At 44.5% G+C, this 21,603-nt stretch overlaps 1 protein-coding gene across 3 annotated transcripts in view; it reads right to left on the bottom strand.

The window, feature by feature from the left end:
* LOC308572470 (poly(rC)-binding protein 3-like) overlaps positions 1–18,094 on the bottom strand; it is a 191,057-nt gene extending 172,963 nt beyond the window's left edge. For 2 of the 3 annotated variants that reach the window (XM_081168569.1, XM_081168572.1), the window contains exons 1-2: positions 17,982–18,094; positions 9,867–9,968 (exon numbers count right to left, since the gene is read on the bottom strand). The gene's annotated coding sequence lies outside the window, so the exon portion shown is untranslated. Of the gene's footprint in view, positions 1–9,866; positions 9,969–15,271; positions 15,293–17,981 lie in introns of those variants that run through there. The other variant, XM_081168582.1, reaches the window with a different exon arrangement.
* Positions 18,095–21,603: the final 3,509 nt, after the last annotated feature.

Here is a 21,603-nt window from a genome sequence, read left to right as displayed (position 1 = left end):
TGATTGCAAAATAACAGTCTCCTGCTGTCAAGCTCAACTGCTGGAGTCTATTGTTTATAATTATATAATTTTGCACTATCAGGTGTCCAACTGGCTTAGCTTTTTCTTACCACCCTAGTGCTACCAATAATTTCACATTCACAGCCAGCAATATTTTAACTTTGCTTACTCAACTGGCACTAGTGTGCCAGAAGCAACACATACAGTGGTACCTCGGGTTACGGACACTTCAAGTTACAGACGTTTCAGGTTACAAACCCAGAAATAGTACCTCGGGTGAAGAACTTTGCTTCAGGATGAGAGCAGAAATTGTGCGGCGGCAGGAGGCCCCATTAGCCTCCAGAACGAATTAAGTTCTTAACCCGAGGTACCACTGTACTGCCTTTATGAAAAGGAACCGTCTGAGTGCATGCAGCAGGGACCCTGAAAAGAGGTCTGCTTGGGAACCCTCTCTAGCAGGACCAGCCCATACATGAGGCAAGGTGCGGCAGGAACCACAGGAGCAGCAAGGAATGCCCCCAAGGAATGCATCACCCACTGCTGCTGCTGTGGTGGTAGCAATGGCTATGGCACGCTCCTTGGAGGCCACATCTGCTGTCCCCTCAGCAGCTCCTCCCACTGCCAGCTCCACAGCAGCCTCTCAGTGAGTAGAAGGTGCAGCCGGCCTCCTCCCACTCCTAGGGAGGAAATGGCGGGGGCTGCCCTCTGGGGTCTCCAGGGCTCTGCAGCCACTTCATGCAATTCGGAGCAGGCCCCTTTCCTACCCACAATGGCCTTTGATTCCCAGTTCAACCACTGGATAAGGTTGATCTTCATGCCCTCCCCCGTTCCTGATTTGATCATCACTCCCTCTTCTTCCCTGCGGGGGGGGGGAGCATGTCTTGGACCAGGGGGCAACCTTCTTGCTCAGAGGTGGAGAAACGCATGCTGGTGGTGAGCAGGGACAGAGGCAAGAAGTAGGTGGATCAATATATGCCTCTTTCACCTTGTATAGTGTGGCATGTTTCAGCCATGCAAAAGCCAGAGGTTTCTACATACACAACTCTCCATCTTCCACCACACTCCAGCCAGGGAAAAACACGAGAGAAAGGTGTAGAGCAGGGTTGTGAGGGCTCTGTGGCCTAAGGAGAGTGGCATGGCCTGGGCATGGGCGGTGAAGAGTTCTGAGAGCCAGAGAGAGATGTCCAGAGGGTGTGATGGACTTCGGGGCCTGAGGTTCCTCACCTCTGCTGTAGCTGGCGCACCCTCTCCCCAATCCTGTAACTTTGGGGAGGGAAGTTAATGACTAAAAGGATAGGTTTTGCAGGCATCTGAATGTGTGGTTCTCCCAGTTTGGTCATTCCGTTCTCCCCATGACAGGGAGGAGAGGAAAGTGTTGGGCCAGATCTCAAACACTCCACAAAGGGCAATCACAGGTAGTCCTCCTGCCTCCACACACACATCCAAAAAGACCGTCAAAAATATTTGCATGCAACTATAGTGACTTTCATCTATTGCTAAGTTCTAAAGAAGCTCAACATGAAATGTCACTTATTGGGCTGTATGAGACATATATATTACTAGAGTGGATGGGATCCAAGTGAGATAAGTTAAGAGGGGAACTATAAGTTCCATGTAGTTTAGTGATTCTTTCCCTCAGGGGCTTAATTTTATCAGGTAAAGCTTCTGTGATGCTTTTAATCTGTGATGTTCTGTTGTTGTTGTTGTTGCTGCTGCTGCTTTTGTGTACTCTGTTGGAAGCCATCCAGAGGGGCTGGGGCAACCAAGTTTGATAGGCTGGATACAAAAAATTAATAATAATAACAATAACAGCTATTATTATTATTACCCCTTCATTTCTCTCCTTTCTAGCTGTTCAAAACCACAAGCCACTTTTCTCCTAGAGAAATAACAGATACAGGCCCCATACCTTCTAACCCTTGGAGAGAAAGAGAGCCAGGGGAGGTCTATTTTAAACAGATACATTGCTAGGAAAGAAAGAATTAAACAGTCCCCTGATCCTTGTGAAAGCTCGCTTCACGTAATAAAAGAAAAACCCTCAGGGGGAAACAGACACAGAGCAACAAGCAGCTCTGCCCTGGGAAATACCATTGCTGCCTTTTTCTGCTTCCTTTACTCCTGACAATGCTTTAAGAAATAATTATCTTAAGATCTATGATTGGGCCTAAAATAACATGATTTTATGTGTCTGGAATTTAACTGGCTGCATGATGATCTTAAGGAGGAACAAAGAGGCCTCATTTCAGTACAAATTTGCAGAGTATTGAAACTTCCTGCTGGCAAAATTAATAATAAATTATTATTATTATTATTACCACCAGCCCTCTCTCTTAGATATGCACCCATCCTTTCAAAGTGATTAAATAATGCAAACCCATGTAACTATATGCAGGGAGAGCGTTCTGTTCCTCATGAGACCTACCCAACAGACACCTATCCAAACATTACTGCAATAGTATCATCACACTACAGCTTGAAACACAGGCTTAGCAAGACACAAAAACCACATGTGTAATGTAGGCAATGACAACTGTACAATGCGGCTTCTGAAAACACATTGTCTGTATACAGCCAGAATCTCTTCAGAAGGCAAAGGCAGAGTGCTGAATGGACAGCAGCCTCACAAGCTCCCTGAGGGTGGGGAATGCTGTGCCAAAGATGAGCAGCCAAGCGGACTTGAAACACTGTCTTGCTGGAATCAGACCAAAATGTCCATCCAGCTCAGCGTGGCTTCCATTGTCAGGCAGCCAGGTGCCTCTGACAAGCAGAGTAGGAAGGCAACAGTCCTCCACTGTTTGCCATTAGCATCCAGAACTCGAGAGTTGTACAGTGGTACCTCGGGTTACATATGCTTCAGGTTACACACTCCACTAACCCAGAAATAGTGCTTCAGGTTAAGAACTTTGCTTCAGGATGAGAACAGAAATCGTGCTCCAGCGGCACGGCAGCAGCAGGAGGCCCCATTAGCTAAAGTGGTGCTTCAGGTTAAGAACAGTTTCAGGTTAAGAACAGACCTCTGGAACAAATTAAGTTCTTAACCCGAGGTACCACTGTACTGCATTTGTGCAACTTAGCTATCATGTTTCTAATAGCTGTGGAGAGAGTTATCCTCCATGAATAAATCTGTTCCTTTGGCCATCCATGCTGGTGGCCTCCCCCGCACCTAGTGAATTGCTCCATCATGGTTATAATGGAAGCTGCTAGGAAAGGAAGCTTAAGAGTACAGTATTTCTGTATCCACTTCCCAGACCTCAGCAGTCAACAAGATATAGCATTTCTATTATTCTAGCGAGATGAGGGCTAGATGAGGAGGAAGTCCCTGAGCTCAGTAATCTCATGTTGTTGCACTTGAAACAGGGAGGGGGTTTCCCCAGCTGTTTGTCCTGTGCCCCTCCCATGCAATTTCCCACAGCCCACCAACTTCTTATCTATATACTAATACGGATCTAAGGTTTTCCACAGCAATGTTTACAAAGTTTAAACCATGCCACCCACACACAAGAGAGAAGTACTAGCAGACTTGCAGTAAACTTAAGGAACACACACACACACACACAATCGGGGGGTGGGGGGTGGAGAGGGGACCCCAAAACAGAACTATAAAAAGCTCAGTGGCATGGAGTATTGAGACACAACTGAGGGGGAGTGGGGAAAAGAACAGAGTGGCTGGAACAAGAGGACAGGAAAGCACACATACATATAGGGAAGGGAAACAAAGAAGGGGAAGGATAAGATGTTTATAAAATGACAAATTGCATGGAGAAAGAGTGATGTTTCATCCCCTCTCAGAACTATGGAACTGGTGGCCACCAATTACAACTGATAGGCAGAAGATTCAGAACTGACATAAGGAAGTCAATAACACATAATTGGCGTTTTAGAATTTACTGCCATACCGGTAAGTTGTTTTGCTGTTTGTTTGTTTGTTTGTTGTTTTTAAAGCACAGATAAATATATGTTTGGTGGCAATTAGCCATGATATTTAGGTGAAACTGAAATTTAAAGATCCATGTTGGATGCAGAAAAGCTTCAGCAGCAATTTCACCGCAAAGGTCAGACAGATTTGCAACAAGGGTCTGGTTTACAAAGGAGCCAAACCAAACATTTAATGTGTTGGGTTTTTTACTTAACAGAACAGCCTCTGTGTGGAGGTGAGCTTATAACTGCAAGAATCACAGCAGATATGAAGGGGGGATTTAGCCCTTTCCTCGCCTGCTCCAGTTCTCAGGAAGAATCCCACTTTTGAAGCTATTGCTTGGATTGGGAGGAAATACCCCACATCGAAATTTAACAGTCTTATCCAGCTTGGGTTCTTCTAAGTACAGAAAGTCCTTGAGTGCTCATGGCACCTCTCAGTTTGAACAACCACTGCAAGCATTAATGACTGGAGAGCCCCAATGTTGTTGCTTGCAGCTGATGAGAGGAAGAGTAGGAAAATGCACCCAAGGCCAAAGAAAAATAGGGAAACACTGGGCAACTCTGCTTTTCTTTACTCAGAGCAAGGGAAGAGTTGGAACACTCAATGGGCACAAAGGATTATGTGAGCAGATGGCAGTATTATGAATACAGCAAGACCTTACAGTTGCCATGAGCTGAAGATGTCATTATAAAAATATTCCCTGAACCATCAAACAAGCATCCAGCTCTCTGTGTAGTAGCTATTTTGGGTTCAAGGACAACTAGCACCTGCAATTGTTCTTCAGAACGCTTTCAACAACAACTATAATTCATGTTACATCTATATATATAAACACCCTGCCATCGCCACTGTTCTAGTATCAAGTAGCATTGTTTTAATGTTTGCCCTGATACAGCTCTGAATGGCAGCAACAACTGTGCAGAAAAACAATGTGGAGTTTCAACTGCTCATGCATGGCAAAAAAGAAAAAGGTGCTTTATATTATGAAACACTATATACCCCCGGCCTCTGCTGAGCAGAGCAACACCACTCTAGGCAGTGCCTGAGCATTACTTTCAGACTTCTTAAATTAGTCGTGACCTTTAAAGTCTGAAGTAATGTATATTGCTCTAATGTTTAATTGTTAGGGTCAGGAAAAAGAAAAGTCTGCCACTTTTTTAAAGACGTCCCCCCACCCATGTTCTTCAGAAAATACAATGCACCACAATTGTCCATGTGGAGATGAAGGATGCCAACTACTTCTTAATAACTACGCAAAGCAAACAGGTTCTCAAAATTAACAAGAAGTTGAAATTCACAACTGGCATTTGTTTTGCCCTTCCTTTCTAAAGGGCATATATATATGGTGCTTACTTAATTTTGCTTAATACTATAATGTGTTTGTGTGTATTAGTGTTTGTAAAAAGGTTTTTTATTAATTACGTAGAAGAAAAACAGTATCAAAACATTTTTATTTACATGTACAAAATACAGTATTTTGGTGGGAAATATTTAAAAGTATATCTGTATATAAGTTGAGTGGCAATTAAGAGTTCAAAGAGCATATTTCCTCACATCTGAGAATTTTAATTTCTTTACATACACAGTGAGGACAGAGTTCACCAGTTCCTTCATTCCTGGAGCAGGCATTCCACATTCACCAGAAACATGAACAATTACCAACCCCTGACCAATCATCTGTTTTGTATGATGGGATGGGGAAAATTAAACAGAGAATAATTGAAGGTCATCCCAGTTAACTTGTGAAACACCTAGGCTGCAATCTCAACCCAATTTACCTGGAAGTAAATGCCACTGAATTCAATAGGACTTACTTCTGAGTAAACATGTTTGGGCTTGCAACGGTAATTGTTTAACTGTGGTGTAGTTGACTGATGTCAAATTTACAGTCCCCTTCTGGGAACTTTGATTCTTTGCAGGTAGGTTTTGGGACCCTAACACCATCATCTGCACCTTCATTTCAGTTGCATTTATCAAAATACTAGGAGGGAAATCATGATAATTAAATGGATAAATAAAACCACTATAACATTTGCAGTGTAGATACTGCTAAGAAACAATTACATTTATTTATTCTTGTAACAATAAAAGCAGTTTTAGAAAAAACTTTTCTAAGTCAGACTAATTTCTTTTGAATCAGTCTCTAAACTCCTACTACAAATAGCTTCACTTTGGTTGCACCTAAATGTTAACTGGCATGATTCCAATTAAGGAAGAGAAAAGTTATTGAAGTTCTTCATGCTTTTTATCCTTCCTGTTCTTCTCCAGTCCTTTTAGTAGCATTTTTTTAAAAAAAATATATACAGCTGTCTAATTGATTTGCAATATGCATAAAGTTCTCTATAATGGTGTACTTTGGAACCCGGCGTGAGCATTATCCGAAGGTGGAGTTGTGGAACTTCCAGTCCATGGCAGCTTTGGGTCCCATCCTTAGTCCCTGCACCCTCACCCCCACTCCTGTCACTGCAGCAACTGGATTTACAAAAACAGCTGTGATGCAACACTTCTGCATCACCAGGCAGCCTCAACTGAAAATGATCCCAGAGTTGGGCAGTCATGGATGCTTCATTTGGGTTTGCTGTGAAAACTGTGCTAAGTCAAGGGACATTATCCTCAAAGGTTTGGGGCAAAAAGGTCACAGGGGATTTCTGAGGGATTGCAGGGCTCCCTCCACTGTAGCAGGTGTTAACTATTCCACCCAAAATACGTTCTGCCGCATGACCACCTGAGGATGCCCTGGAGGCTTTCTTCCACTGCCTGCAACACCACACAGCAAGCATCATTATGCACTCTAGCACACATTTCGTGTTCCAGCCATTGCTCAGCCTGCTCCATTGTCTGCTGGCCCCTGGAGCACCAGGAGGCAGAACAGGCTCCACAGCACCAGAGAGGGTACTCAGGACCGGGGCAAGGGTGCTAAGGGTCTTTGCAGCCTGCTATTCCACAGCGAGACTAGAGTCACAACAGGATCACCTGCCTGATCCTCTGGAAAATCTCTCCGAGTGTTCAGGAATCCACTGTCTTTCATTAGGCTCCATCTCTGGAGGTGGGCCACAAATGATACAAAATATGTGTTTGGTAATTCAGTTTCATTCAGTCTCACTCTGCAGAGTTTTGTAGAAGAAGTATTTTATAAGGTGTTGTATTTTCCTTACTAAAGAAACACAGGATGCATTCATCAAAACTGTTACATGAACAAATGCCTGGGCTGCTTATTTCAGGTTACAAATTGTCTTTTCAGACTAGTAAAGTCATACTAAGCATTCAGTGCACTGGCTGAAGACAAATGGCAGAAGCTGACACAAATTTCTGGCAACGCATACAGTGGAATACAAAAACCCCGTTAAACTCTATTACCCAAGAGTAATAAGATTATTAATAAAACATTTAAATAGAGGAAATTTTTTTCACACTAGTCCGATGTATTATTTGTCAGCTTTGATGGATGTATTAAGATATCAAGATGACTACAAAACGCAAAAAAGTAAGTTGGACATACACATAATTCATTGCAATTTTGAAAAGAAAAATCAACTTATTGAAGAGCAATCCAAACTACCAAATCTGCCAGCTAGAGGGGTTAGGAGAGGTGGATCACACACACATGCCAGCAGAGAGGGGATTTGCCAGCAGAAAACTCATATGCTGGTGGAACCACACCTGAAAACCAGTTGCTGGGAACAGGGCTGGCCCAATACATTTTGGCACCTGAGGCAAACCACAAAATGCCCCCCTCCAGCCAGGAAAGAAGGAGTGAAGATCTACATCAGGAACCGGGGGGGGGGGGGGATAAAGATCTATAACAGGAACAGGGTGGGGGAGACCAGCAGCACCTCCTTTTTGCCAAGAGGCCACTGTAAATGGGGGGGGGGGCTGAGGAGGAGGAGGCAGATCCGTCTTCCAAGAAGTGTGGAGTCCTTGGCGCCACTGTGGCGGCAGCAGCAGCAGCAGCAGTGGGCAATGCATTACTTGGAGGCAGGATCTGCTGTCCCTGTGGATCCTGCCGCCTGAGGCAGTCACCTCTCCTTTCCTCATATGAGGGTTGGTGCTGACTGGAACCCACAGAATGGAAGAGCAGTCTTGTGCTCAAATCCTGCATGCAGATTTCTCACAGGCATCTATCCGGTTAGGCACTGAGAGAACAGGGCGCTGGAGTAGACAGGGCTGATCCAGCAGGGCATGGCAGCTCACAGCACTGGGCGGACAGGAAGAGAGGGAGGGAGCTAAACTGAAGGGCTGTCAGGTAAGGGGCAGATCAGCACATGGAAACTGCAGAGGCGAGATGGATGGCAGCGCAGGGCAGTCAATGGATGGAGAGAGAATGGGTGCAGCAGCGGAGACAGCTCTGGAGGGTGAAAAGGTGGCCTGCGCATGCATTAAGCAGCCAGCCTTCAAGAACAGCCTTCTGTGAACTGCTCATATTTCACTCAGTAGTTCAACACTGGGCTACTACATTCCATTAGCATTGCCGGGTAAGACATGCACTTTGATTAATGTTTCTGCAGCTTTTACTAGAATGAGCTACAAGAAAAATGTACTGCTTGTCTTTCACAGCATTTTATCTACAAAATAACCTTCAGGTTCAACAATGGAAAACTATGCTGCTGCTGCTGAAACTAAGCAGTTCTGGCCAAACTGGGCTGTCTAACAAGAAGAAGAAGCTGCTCTGAGCTCCTTGGATAAGGAGTTGTGCATAGTGTGTGACAAACGGCAGCAGCCGATGCCTCCAAAAGTGGGGCAGTGGCAGCACTACAAGTTTCCCCAGACTTTGTTACGCTGCTTCCCAAAGATCCTCCCTCCCTACTCTGTCCCAGTTCCGCCCCTTCTGACAGCTGTGATAGGTAAATGAAAACCATGTTCAATAAATGACAGACAAGAGGAGAGTCGTAATCTTCACATCGTCACGCACATCTTCCATAGGCATGTGTCTGGAAGCCATTTGAAAGAGGAGGTTCAACTAGGTGGGCCTTGGCTGCACTGCATCAGGGATCTTGTCCTGCTCTGATGCAAACCCTACTCCTGTTCCTCTGTCCCACTTGTATTCAAAAAACGTTTTTCTCTTTTTCCCTCTGAGCCCCCTCCCCACAAATTTCTGTCCCATAACACAAAACCTCCTTCTTTCAAAAACAATTCCCCCAATTCTTTCCCAAAAAGGAAAGGAAAGCTTTTTGCCACCCACTCAGGCCAGCTCTGCCTGTTTCCCCTCCAGTCTTATTTAATCCACTCTTGTTTTTCTCACCAAGTTCAGCTGTGGCTCAGACCTGCAATACCTCAAGGACTGCCTCACTGCTTCTACCTGGATGAACCAATCAGGACCCTGAGAGCATCATCTAAAGCCCTTGTGTGCCTCCTCCATGAGCGGTCCAGAGGGTGGCAACACAAGAACAGGGCCTTTTCTGCAGTGGCTCCCCATCTGTGGAATGCTCTCCCCAGGGAGCCTCACCTGGCACATTCGTTACAGATCTTTGCAATGCCTTCATTAGACATACCTGTTTAACTCTCATGGCTTCCCCTACAGAAGACTGGGGATTTAAATTTGGCTTTTAGCTATCCCTAGCCCCTCCACTTCCGAAAATGACCTTCCTATTCCCAGGAATCTCTGAAGGGAGAACCAGTTTTAGCTGTAAACATACCCATAGCATGGTACATGTTTTATGAACAATGCTCCTAGAGATCAGTTCCAATCCAGCAGAAAATATCCACTTATTTAACTGGATAGAGGAGAGGAATAACAAATATGCATTAATGACTGACATATATAATGAAGTATTTTTCAACACTCAAAAACATTCAGCTCCCTAACACTCCAAACTACAGGCTTTTGTAAAACGCTGGGTTTTGTTTCCCATAAAAGGATCAAAAAACCTCTTTGCCTCCTTAGTGCCACCATGTTTTGCAGTGCAGTTACAGAAATAATTCATCACAACAAATTAAACCAGTAACTTACCAGTCCAGGATCCTGCTTCAGTTCATTCTTTAGGAACCAGCATCGTGCTGAGCGTTTGTTGTGGTGCAGAGCTCTGTGTAGTAGAGAAGGAATGGGCCTTAGCTGAAAGAAGAAAAAGAGCCATCAAACACTAGCTAGACTTTTAGACAATACTTCATCACCAGCTAGTTATCCGGACCAGATATTGCTTTGTAGCAGCAGAAGGAATACACTAATTGGAAATGTCCCAAACCTGTCAAAATTACATGTGCAAAAGCACTTCTTAATGGACTGCAATTCTCCAAGGTCTCTGGTCTGCCCAGTATTGTGGGGATGATTAGGGAGGCAGGAGAGGATATATTATTTAATAATATCCTTCCTAACTTGCGCTAGCAAGTTCCATATTCTAGCACAGTTCCAACATCCCCCTTTTTAAATTACGCAGCGATCAGCTTGTTGCTGGATCATCTGAGTCTTACTATTAAAGATTCCTTCCTGGTAAAATCCCTTCTGATTCCTCTTAAAAAAGAATAAACACAAGAATCTGATTCATGTTAATATAAAAGTACAGAAGTTTACTCACAGATTCATTCGAGTTCACAGACATATCCCTGAAGGCAGGCTTAGGTTACACAACAACTAGAACTATTCCATGAAGAAGTGAGTCCCAAGTGACTGCGACTAAGCAGTCACTTCTCCAAACACACAGCAACATACAAAATGGAGAAGACACACTGATCAGAACATGGAGGCTGTGTGCTCCTCCATGCTAGTACAACAGACCACACTCATTGAGTCACATGTAGTGGAAGTCTGTCCCAGCTCAGGAGGAAACAGGAAGTCTTCGCCTGAGTGGTACAAAACATCCCCTAATATGTCCACTGTAGGGATGTTGTACTTGACTGCAGTTTTACATCCCACAAGTATAACAAGAAGGAAAAACTAAAGCAAGATGTCAAACTAGCCATGAATTGAAAACCAGACTGAGCCAACCACATTTCCCCTTCAAACTGGAATTGAATCTAAATAATTATTGAAAGTCAGTTGAACCTGAATTAGAAGTTAACCAAAAAACAAACCCCAGTCTATTGATTCAGAAACAGATGCAGTGTTTTAACATTTGGTGGTAAATTGACTGGGTCAAGCAGAAGCTATAATGAGTGCTTAAAATCAGAATTTGGGAGTTGATCTAGGCTTCTGTACCTGACTTACCTCATTAAGACTGCAATCTACTGTAACTTGCTAGGAAGTCATGAAACAAGTGAAAAAGGACAACATTTTTGTGTACTTTAAAAAATATTACCCATGCGGCAGTGCTCAGCTAGCATCTATAGCTTTTTGCTATTGTTTATTATTGTTTCTTAACATTTGACCTAAAGGCTTGCATATGCAACAGCCCTTAGACTCAATCTTACATGATTGGGGCGGGGTGTGTGGCTGTTGCATCCTCCTCGCACCATGTTCCCCAGATCCCAGCCTTCCAAGACTACTCGGGAGTGGTGGCATGGGGATGTGGCAGTCGTGCGCCCTTCAGTCCCAACCTTACCTTTGCTGGCGAGGCTGGGATCAAGAGGTGCGTGTCTGTTGCACTCTTCTCCTGGCGCCCTCCCCAGATCCGCAGAGGGCAGCAGGAGGCAGCAGGGGCAGGGCAGGCACAGTGGGTAATGTTTGTCCTCTGCCCCTCTCCTTGCCCCCCTCTCTCTTTCACACACACACACAGGTGCCAATGAGACACACTCTGCCGCTGCATTAGTGAAAATTGTGTAGCTGACATGCATTTAATATATTCACTTTGTATTTGAGCACCATTAGTCATTTATAAGACATGTGTTGGACACATGTTATATGAAGTTAGGAGGCTCTCCTGGTAGTCATCAAGTTTGTTTTCAGTTTGGCGCTAGCTATATACCTGTTTTTGTTCTATTGGATATTTTGGATATACTAGTTTTAATCAATTTAACCCTGGAATTTTTGTCTATTCCACTGCTTGCTGTTTTGTGGTTCTGTTATTTTTATTGTGTAAAAACTAACAGCCTCATACCTGGCATTGCTCAGGAATTCTAAGAAAACAAAAGATCAGTTCTGTTTTGAAAGGTCCATTCCACCATCTTGATTCAAAATGGTGTCCAATTGCATTCAAGGAAAGGTGAAAACGGAGCAAGTTGCTTTGAACCCAAAAGGGCATACTTCTGAATAGGTATGTACAGGATGGTGCTCTTTAAAATTCACAAATAATGAAAAATAAATTCTGTCTGATGGTATACTTTTCCCTTCTTCACTTTGGTTTGCTGCCTATCACCCAGTCAGTGTTCCCTGGGGAAATTTGTCTTTGGTTCAATTCACAGCTGTCCTTTCTCTCACTACCTTTGCACTGATTGTGAGTGCTCAGACCCCATCCCTAGATTTATATACCTGTCAAAATCAATTGCCATTCCCCCACAATGTTCTGATCTTTTCCCACACTTCCCAGCCGTAATTTTTCATGCATATGTCTCCTTCTTTATTCCCAATGCAACAAACTTCTTTTATTTCTCTACACTTGTTCAGAAACGTTGACATGTACACTGCATGTTTTCAGGTATCTACTTTCCTTTCCTTGTTTTAGTCTACAAAATCTTCAGATTATATATCCAAATGATAGTTTGACACATATTGCCCTGAGACTGGCAGAATGGAAAGTCACTGTGGGTAAACCTCACCCCTATATCACCCCAACTGCAATATGTGGACAATAATACTGACCTACCTTAAGGAGTTGTTTGAAGTAGTCAGGATTTTAATAAAGGGCTATATAAATACTCATCATCATAATTTGTTAAAAATTATGGGTAGTAATTATCTAAGTTTTACTCAGAGTAGATACACTGAAATTAATGAAACTGACTAAGTTGTGCCCATTAATTTCAATGTGCCTACTATGAGTAAAACTTACTTGACTATTACCTGCTAAGTCACGTGTCTCACTCTTTGAATGACAGTTCCAATTCTAAGTTTACTGGCTTTTTGGCACATACAGATTTAATATACTAGTCATGGATGTAGCCAAGAGGGGGCAGGGAGGGGCAATTGCTCCCCCATTAAGAAAAATCAAGAAAATATGTAGCTAACTGAGGTTCTGCCCCCCCCCATAAAAGGCCTGCTCCCCCTAACAAAAATCCTGGCTACACCCATGATACTACTTCTATGTACCTATCTCACTTCAAGGTTAAGACTGCAATCCTATTCTCACTTACCTGGGAGAAGGCCAACGCAAAAACTTATTTCTGAGTAGACATGCATGGAACCCATCAAACAACCACTGGTGGTCTCAACTCCACAGTTAATGTGGTTAGCACGTACCTGCATTGTTATACGTTAGCATGGCAGCAGGTACCTGTTAGGATCCCATCCCCACAGACACAGCTATAGCTGTTATGCTTGGAATTGTGATATCGCAAGCCAAGTACCTGTTAGTCTGACCTGCTGGGTTCCTGCCTCTCTCCACCTGGCCCAGGGTGGGGTATTTTGGGGAAAGTTTTGTCGGGAGTTTTTGCTGTTACCGATATTAATTTTTTGTATCTTTATTTTTATGTGGAAATTGTTCAGTTTGCTTATGTAGTTTTTGATGTGCTTTACTTATTTTTATGACTACAGTGGTGCCCCGCAAGACGAATGCCTCGCAAGACGAAAAACCCGCTAGACGAAAGGGTTTTCCGTTTTTCGATGTGCTTCGCAAGACGAATTTCCCTATGGGCTTGCTTCGCAAGACGAAAACGTCTTGCGAGTCTTGCGATTTTTTTCACTTCCCCCCCTTTTTCTAAGCCGCTAAGCCGCTAATAGCCTTTTAGCCGCTAAGCCGCTAAGCCTTTAATAGCCGCTAATCCGCTCAACCGCTAATAGCGCTAATCCGCTAATAGGGTTGCTTCGCAAGACGAAAAAACTGCTAGACGAAGAGACTCGCGGAATGGATTATTTTCGTCTTGCGAGGCACCACTGTACTTTGTTATGTTTGTAACTATGTAAATCTTTTCATATTGTAAGCCATCTTGAGCATTGTTTTTAACTGTGGAAAGGCGGCATACAAATAATAATAATAATAATAATAATAATAATAATAATAATAATAATAATAAAAAATTTTATTTATATCCCGCCCTCCCCAGCCGAAGCCGGGCTCAGGGCGGCTAACAACACTAAAATAGTGCAACATTATAAAAACATCATAAGAATTAATTAAAATCAAAATTGATGGCAACCATAAACTAAAGTATTGTAAAGATTGCCAAAGGAGGGAGTCAGGCTGTGCCCTAACCAAAGGCCTGGTGGAACAGCTCTGTCTTGCAGGCCCTGCGGAAAGATGTCAAGTCCTGCAGGGCCCTTGTCTCTTGTGACAGAGCGTTCCACCAGATTGGAGCCGCGGCCAAGAAAGCCCTGGCTCTAGTTGAGGCCAGCCTAACTTCTCTGTGGCCTGGGACCTTCAAGATGTTTTTATTTGAGGACCGTAAGTTCCTCTGTGGGACATACCAGGAGAGGCGGTCCCGTAGATACGAGGGTCCTAGGCCGTGTAGGGCTTTGAAGGTTAAAACCAGCACCTTAAACCTGATCCTGTACTCCACCGGGAGCCAGCGCAGCTGGTATAGCACCGGATGAATGTGATCCCGCAGCGAAGACCCCGTAAGGAGTCTCGCTGCGGCATTCTGCACCCGCTGGAGTTTCTGGGTCAGTCTCAAGGGCAGCCCCATGATGATGATGATGATGATGATGATGATGATGTTAGCAGCAATTATTTCAGGCAAATTGTTTTTAACCAAGTTGTGTCTGTACCTGGGAGGAGGACTACCTCCATTTCCAAGATACTATTTGACTCACGGCTCCACATTCTGAGCTATTTGTCCATTCACACATACAGCATACAACATTTTCTCAAGGTCATTGCCCAGACCTGCACCTTTTTAATTAAATACATTACAATTTAGAACAACACATATATTAATGCATTCATGGAATATACTATTCACTAGCTCCCTTTACACTTTTTTGTTTTGATGTTGTTCATTTTATATGTTTTATAGTTAACATGACCTGAGTTTAGCGAGACATGAATGAACCATAGTATCTTCAAATTTACTTGAGAGTAAATGCACAAAACAACCTAAAGCATAGTTTCACTTGCCCATCTGCTTTGAGTGTGCTGTGAAGCATGACTGCTCCACCTGTAGCTAAATCTCATTTGGGATTCACCAGCCTCCACACTTGCCTGCAATGTGCCCACAGCCTAGTCTCTCTCCCATCTGACAAGCTTTATTTGCACTTTGGTTCACAATAAATATACTTAACCTTGCCCTCTCTAGAATCCACACCTCACGAAATTCTTCCATGAGATGGTCTGAGGGCTATTAAACTCTCCCCCCCTGCCCCTTTAACATGGCTAGGAAGAGCTGGAGCACCTGGAACAGGCAGAAAGTGCTTCTGCTGCTGATGTGCAGGCTGCAAATGAGGGTGCAAATGCCACTGGAGTGTTAGGAGGTGATGCTGTGGCAGCCATGTTTGTTCACCATACAGTATCTCAGAGAATCATCATGTCTTGATGCTCTCAGGGCCATTTGTGGCCTCTGCTAAGTTGTGGGTGAACATATCAGACGACACAGCGATTCTCCAAACAGCTCTTGTTTATTCACAGGCCAGGACAGAACTGAACTGAAGGGCTCAGCCTGCTTATATAGAGCTCCAGTACCATGTTACTGTAACAACTTTCTAAAACTATCCAATCACTGAACGTCACTTTCGATCCTTCATTTGCATAACTATCTACAGTATCCCCCTGCTGGCCCAGGGTGAGAACTTCAGTACATAACAGCCTCACTTGAATTCAACATGTGTCAGTAATGGTAGCAACTGCATAATTTTACAGTTTCTCCTTTTAAAGTGTTGATCCTTCAAAAACCTCAACTGTGCTCTGAATCTAATGCTAGTCTATGAATACACTGCCATATAACCAAAGGGCACAATTTGTCTAGACATTACATCCATAGCACTGAGTAATTTCTTTCTAGCTATTGATTATCTAATGATCCTTTTAACAAGGCACTCCTGTTATGTCTGATTGATGTGGGGAATACATTTCCTCCTTCCTTTTCAGAAGTTAAATGTCAATTTGGAGATGGAAGATCAAAACCATCAAACCAATTAAACTTCTGCTATATTGCTTCCTTGACATACACAACAAATCTATATTACTGCGTCTGTGATTTTATATAGCTAGAATGCAAAAGGTAATAAAATTAGCCAAGTAACAATGGCAATAAGGATCATTTAAATGGCTCTTTCAATACAAAGTACTTCATGTTCATTACTTCACTGCAATCCTTACAACAACGCTGTAAGGTAGGTTTGTATTACCGTATTAGTCCCATATTGCAGATGAGGTGCTGAGACAGACTAAAATGGGTGTATCTTTGTATCTTAGTCTTTTACCCTATGCTGCTAAAAGCAAAGCACCTGGTAATTCAACATGCTACAGCTATTTACAAATTCTTTCCGCTTAGAACAAATGTAGACTTTCACAATGTAGCACAACACACAAGCAGTGAGAACGTGCACAAGAACATAAGGAGAGCCTGCTGGGTCATGCAGAGGCCCACCTAGTCCCGCATCATGTTCTCACAGGGGTCAGCCAGGGAGCAGAGCATGAGCCCAAGAGCAGCAGCACTCTCCCCTCGCGTGGTTTCCAGCATCTTGAAACAGGGCTGTCTCCAACTGTGGAGGCAGAGCATGGCCTTCAAGGCTAGGAGCCACTGACAGCCCTCTCCTCCCATCAATTGGTCAAATCCGCTTCTCAAGCTATCCATGCTGGTGACCACAGTGGTGGCACATAGCTTCCCAGCGCCTGGGCGGGACGTGCAGCGTAAATTAATAATGCAGAGTTTTTAAGTGAAAGAATAAGAGTTTTACTGAGTTAAAATAAACTTTTTCATAAACAACATGGTTCCAAACAGTTTGACTGAGATTACATACTGACTCTGCTCACCACTGAGGCAGACTAACTCTGACTGAAATCTTACAGAGAACACACGGAGAAAATGGCTGCTAAGTCACACGTCAGAGTGACTCCACAGTTAGCCGTTAGGCCTGAATAACTTGACTAGGCCCAAATGACTGTGCAGTCCCAGCGCTTCCCAGCCTGTTTAGCTGCTTCTGCTCTCGTGTGTCTTTGTCCCTTGCCAGGGCGCACTGGGGGGCAGGGTATGGAGGGTGACATGAGGAGGACGCAGCAGGGCAGGCAGGCATCCTTCCAATCTGCCCAGTTGGCCTAAGGAGTAAAATGCAACCCTGGAAGAAACCGCCCCCAGAGCAATGGCCCCCCTCACGCTGCCCCCACTATGCCTCTGAGTGACCATCACTGTCTCCTGGGGAAGCAAGTTCCATAGTTGGACTACGCCCTGCATGAAGTAGTACCGTATTTTTCGCCCCATAGGACGCACCGGCCCATAGGACGCACCAAGTTTTTTGGGGGGGAAATAAAGGGGAAAAAATTAATTCCCCCCCCCCAGGGGCTTGTGGGGCCGGCAGCGGGGAGAAGCGCTCTTCTCCCTGCTGCCTGCCTGCAGACCAGTTCCGGGGACAACGGGAAGACGCACTGCACCTCCCAGCTGTCCCCGGAGCTTGCAGGGCTGGCGGCGGGGAGAAGCATGCGTCTCCCCGCCGTCAGCCTCCAAACCACATCAGGAGACAGTGGGATGGCGGCGTTCCGCCTCCCCGCTGTCCCCCGACCTTGTGCGGCTGGCGCTGCAGCTCTCCTGAAGCCTGGAGAGCGAGAGGGGTCGGTGCACACCGACCCCTCTCGCTTTCCAGGCTTCAGCGAAAGCCTGCATTCGCCCCATAGGACGCACACACATTTCCCCTTCATTTTTGGAGGGGATAGGGCAAAAAATACGGTACTTTCTTTTATCAGTCCTGGCCTGCAAAACTATTGAGAATGTCGCCGTGATCAGACTGTATCTGGTTGGCACAGGGGACCCCCAGAATAGACCCAGCCAACAAGGTCCTTTACATTTGAGTAGGGGCAGCTCCACGCAGTATGTCTGCAGTGGGAAATATCTGTGTTAGACATGGCACACGTCCAAACCCAGATTGGCTTAGGTTTTTTGTCTGAGATACCTTCAGGTCACTCCCACTAAGAGCTACTTTGGATGAAAAAGGCCACAAAACCATGCGCTGTTGAGTGCCCTGGAGCACCGAGCCATAAGACACCTTCAACTGAGACCTCAGCTGAGACCTCAGTTGCAAGGGGCATAGGGCTTGGTAAGTTACTTCTCTACAAAAAACCCCACTAGCAACCTTTAAAGATGCTATTTCTCAGCCACTGAGAGGCTATGTTATGAGTGGCCTGTGATATGTTGATATAGTCAGAAACTGGATTGAAGATGTATAGATTATTGTGCCTTTGATGTATTATTTGAACATGGAGATTTGGACCTCTCCTTTAAGACTTAAATGTTTCGAGAAATAGGAAGCTCTAGCAGCATTAGATAAGTGGCTGAAGCTTTAATAAACACTGATAACATTTGATATTTTAAGGACTTTAATATTGAAGCAACTGGATGAAAGATTTGATTTCCCATCCAGCTCCCTATACAGGAAATTAGTATGCAATCGAGTCTGATGAGGAACTGAAGGGATTAGGGATCCCAAAAAATCTATTCTGTGCACTTTAAATGCTGTGGGATATTTATGAGATTATTTTAATTCTCTCTTTTGATTATTTATGATTATTTTGAGACTGAGCTATTATTTTAGGATACTGAGCTACATTCATACTTTAACAATTTGTAATTAGAGAACTGGAAAATGATCAAGAGGATCAACTAGCTGAAAGAAGAAAGGCTGTGAATATCTAAGGAAAAAATATACTGCCATCAAAATATAGCAGGGAAAGGAGTTCCAAGATGTGCCTTAGGAATGTCTTAATTGTGGAAAGACCTTTTTTGCTTAGTTAAAAAGAAAACTAAATCTGTAAGGAATAAGTTGACACAGGTACTTTAAGTATATATTGTCGAATTACTGTCAGTTAACCATTTTAAATTAATATAGTTAATGCTTATAGTAATGGTTTGTTAAGAATGTTAACTGTCAGGCAGAGGGATGGTGAAAGCCAAGTGGAATTTTTAATACTGGGACACTGAGCTTGGACAAAGTGGTTAACAATTCCATGGGAGTCATGCGGGCACATGTGAATTCGAAGGGGATGAAAACCTTTCTGACATTTGCTTAAATCTGGGTATGTGTGTGATTTAACCACATAGCCATGTATCAATAAATACTTCTTTAAAACTCTGTTCCAAGTGGCCTCTTTAAAAAGGGATGGGTCTTTGTTAATGTTTTACTCAGAGCCTATGTACCATGTTACACAGTAAAATAACTGTGGACTCTCCCCTTAAGAATAGCCCAAACTAGGAGAAATCTTACTGCTGTCTGCATATATAGCCCCATTTAATACATCTGTTATGCCAGCATCTCTATGGAGCCTGAATGAAAAAAAATCAAGCTTCAACAGACAACATACAGATCACCTTCAGACTTGCTCCAAAGGGACCAAACTAGGTTTCATTTTACTCTGTAGCCACCATTTCTAACAGTGCATTCCTATTCATGTCTACTTTGAAGTAAGCTTCTATGTTACTGAAGATGCACTCACATATATATCAGCAGCTCTTGCCACATTCAACTTCTACAGTTTTCTGCCATAAACAACAGCAGGTGGGGGAGAGAGAGAGAGAGATACTGTTTTGTGGGAAACAAAAGAATAACTTCCCAGAAACTATTGAAGCTGTTTTGAAAGTTCCAGTGAGAATGGCTCATTAAGAAAAATTAATATTTTGTGACACTGTATTTTGGAGGTAAGGGCCCTTCTCCAGTATTAACTGAAGCAATGAGACTTCTAATTTCCAGATCTCTTACGTTAGCAGGTTAGAAGAAACTGTCTATCAAGGAGCTGGTTTCCTGTGACACCAGGTCTGTTTTAATAGTCTGGAGCAGGGGTAGGCAACCTAAGGTCCATGGGCCACAAGCGGCCCACGGGGGCCGTTTAACCGGCCCATGAGCCACACCTGAACAAAGCCACCAGCTCGGCGAGTCCCTGCGCGCTGCGCTAAACCAGGGCAGCGCAGCGTGGGGACTCGCTTCCACAGTGCCAGAAATCACATCTGCGCAGACGCAGATGCTGGAAATCATGGCCATGCGCACGATCCGGCCCACAGAGGGATCTCCACTGGAGTGAACCAGCCCAGGAGAGGTAAACCTTGCCGACCCCTGGTCTGGAGGAAGTTAGAAAAACTTGGAAGTCTGAAGCATTCAGTGCCTTATGCTAGGTCAGGCTACCTGTACTGCAGGACTCTCGCCACCTCAGAAGTGTGCCCTCCAACACATGCAGGGTGATGGTGGGGGCAGAGCACAGTAGACTCACCCCTGCTCATGTATTGCTTTTTAGGTGAGCAGAACCAGGGCCGGCCCAAGACATTTTGGCACCTGAGGTGAAACACAATATGGTGCCCCTCCCTCCCTGCCAAGGGAGTAAAGATCTACATCAGGATCTGCTGCCCCCGTGTATCCTGCTGCCTGAGGGGGTCACCTCACTCTACCTCATTGGTGGGCCAGCCCTGAACAGAATGCCTAAGAGCCCCATTCGGTCATTTAATTGGGCTGCTTCATTCAAAAAAGGCCAAATGCAATCTTTAAATATTTATTGCACAATATTTTGGGACTCCAAAATATCTGAAACCTTGGGGGGCTATTCTCAGTCAGTGTAGACCAGCCTTTCTCAACCATGGTTCCCCAGATGTAGTTGGACTATAACTCACATCATCCCTTGCTAGCAGGACCAGTGGTTAGAGACGGTGGAAGTTGATTTTATCTTTCAGAGCCTGTGGGAGATCTTGTTCACAGACCTCGTGCGTCCTGTTTCCTTTGGATAAGAGAGCATGCTAGAGACTTGCACTATTCCTGCAGTATCGGTTTGCATGTGAAGTTGCCTCCCACTGAGTCAGACTGTTGGTTCACCTAGTCCACTGCCACCCCAGGGCCTTCTCAGTGGTGGCTGCTCCCAGTCTTTGGAATTCTCCCTAGAGAAGCTAAACTGGCTCCCTCCTTTCTGTCCTTCCGTTGACAGGCGAAGACTTTCCTGTTCCAACAGGTTTGGGGAACGGACTGCTTTTAATGAAAAGGCTGGTGCTTTGCTGCTTTTATTGTAATTATCTGCATATTTGCAATAATATATTTTGGCTTAATTGCTTTTTAATTATTTTTCTTATCTGTAAGCTGCCTTGAGTCCCTGTCAGGGAGAAAAGTGGGGTATGAGTAACAACAACAACATAAGTAGTACCTTTCCAGAGTCCCTTGCAGCCATGGTACCTGAAATCCTTTAACTGAGAATGTTATGGATTGAATTTTGGGCCTTCAACAGACAAGGTATATGCTCTGCCATCGAGCTATAGCTCTTCCCTGGTACTCTGTTTATATACCGTATTTTTCGCCCCATAAGACGCACCGCCCCATAAGACGCACCTAGTTTTTTGGGGGGGAAATAAAGGAAAAAATTTTTATATCCCCCCCAGGTGCGCTGCGCTACACCAGGAGCTTGGGGCGTGCGGAGCTCAGCGCGCCCCAAGCTTCTGCGTGCCGGCAAGGTCTCCGCTAGCGTGGGAGAGCCGGGCACCTCTCCCAGGGCTAGCGGACCCCTGCGCTAATCCAGAAGCTTGGGGCGAGCTGAGGTCAGCGCGCCCCA

Source organism: Podarcis bocagei (genome assembly GCF_964188305.1).
Source record: "Podarcis bocagei genome assembly, chromosome: 13".
NCBI classification, from domain to species: domain Eukaryota; kingdom Metazoa; phylum Chordata; class Lepidosauria; order Squamata; family Lacertidae; genus Podarcis; species Podarcis bocagei.
The sequence above is the reverse complement of the archived record's forward strand: the minus strand, read 5'-3'. Positions and strand labels throughout refer to the sequence as shown.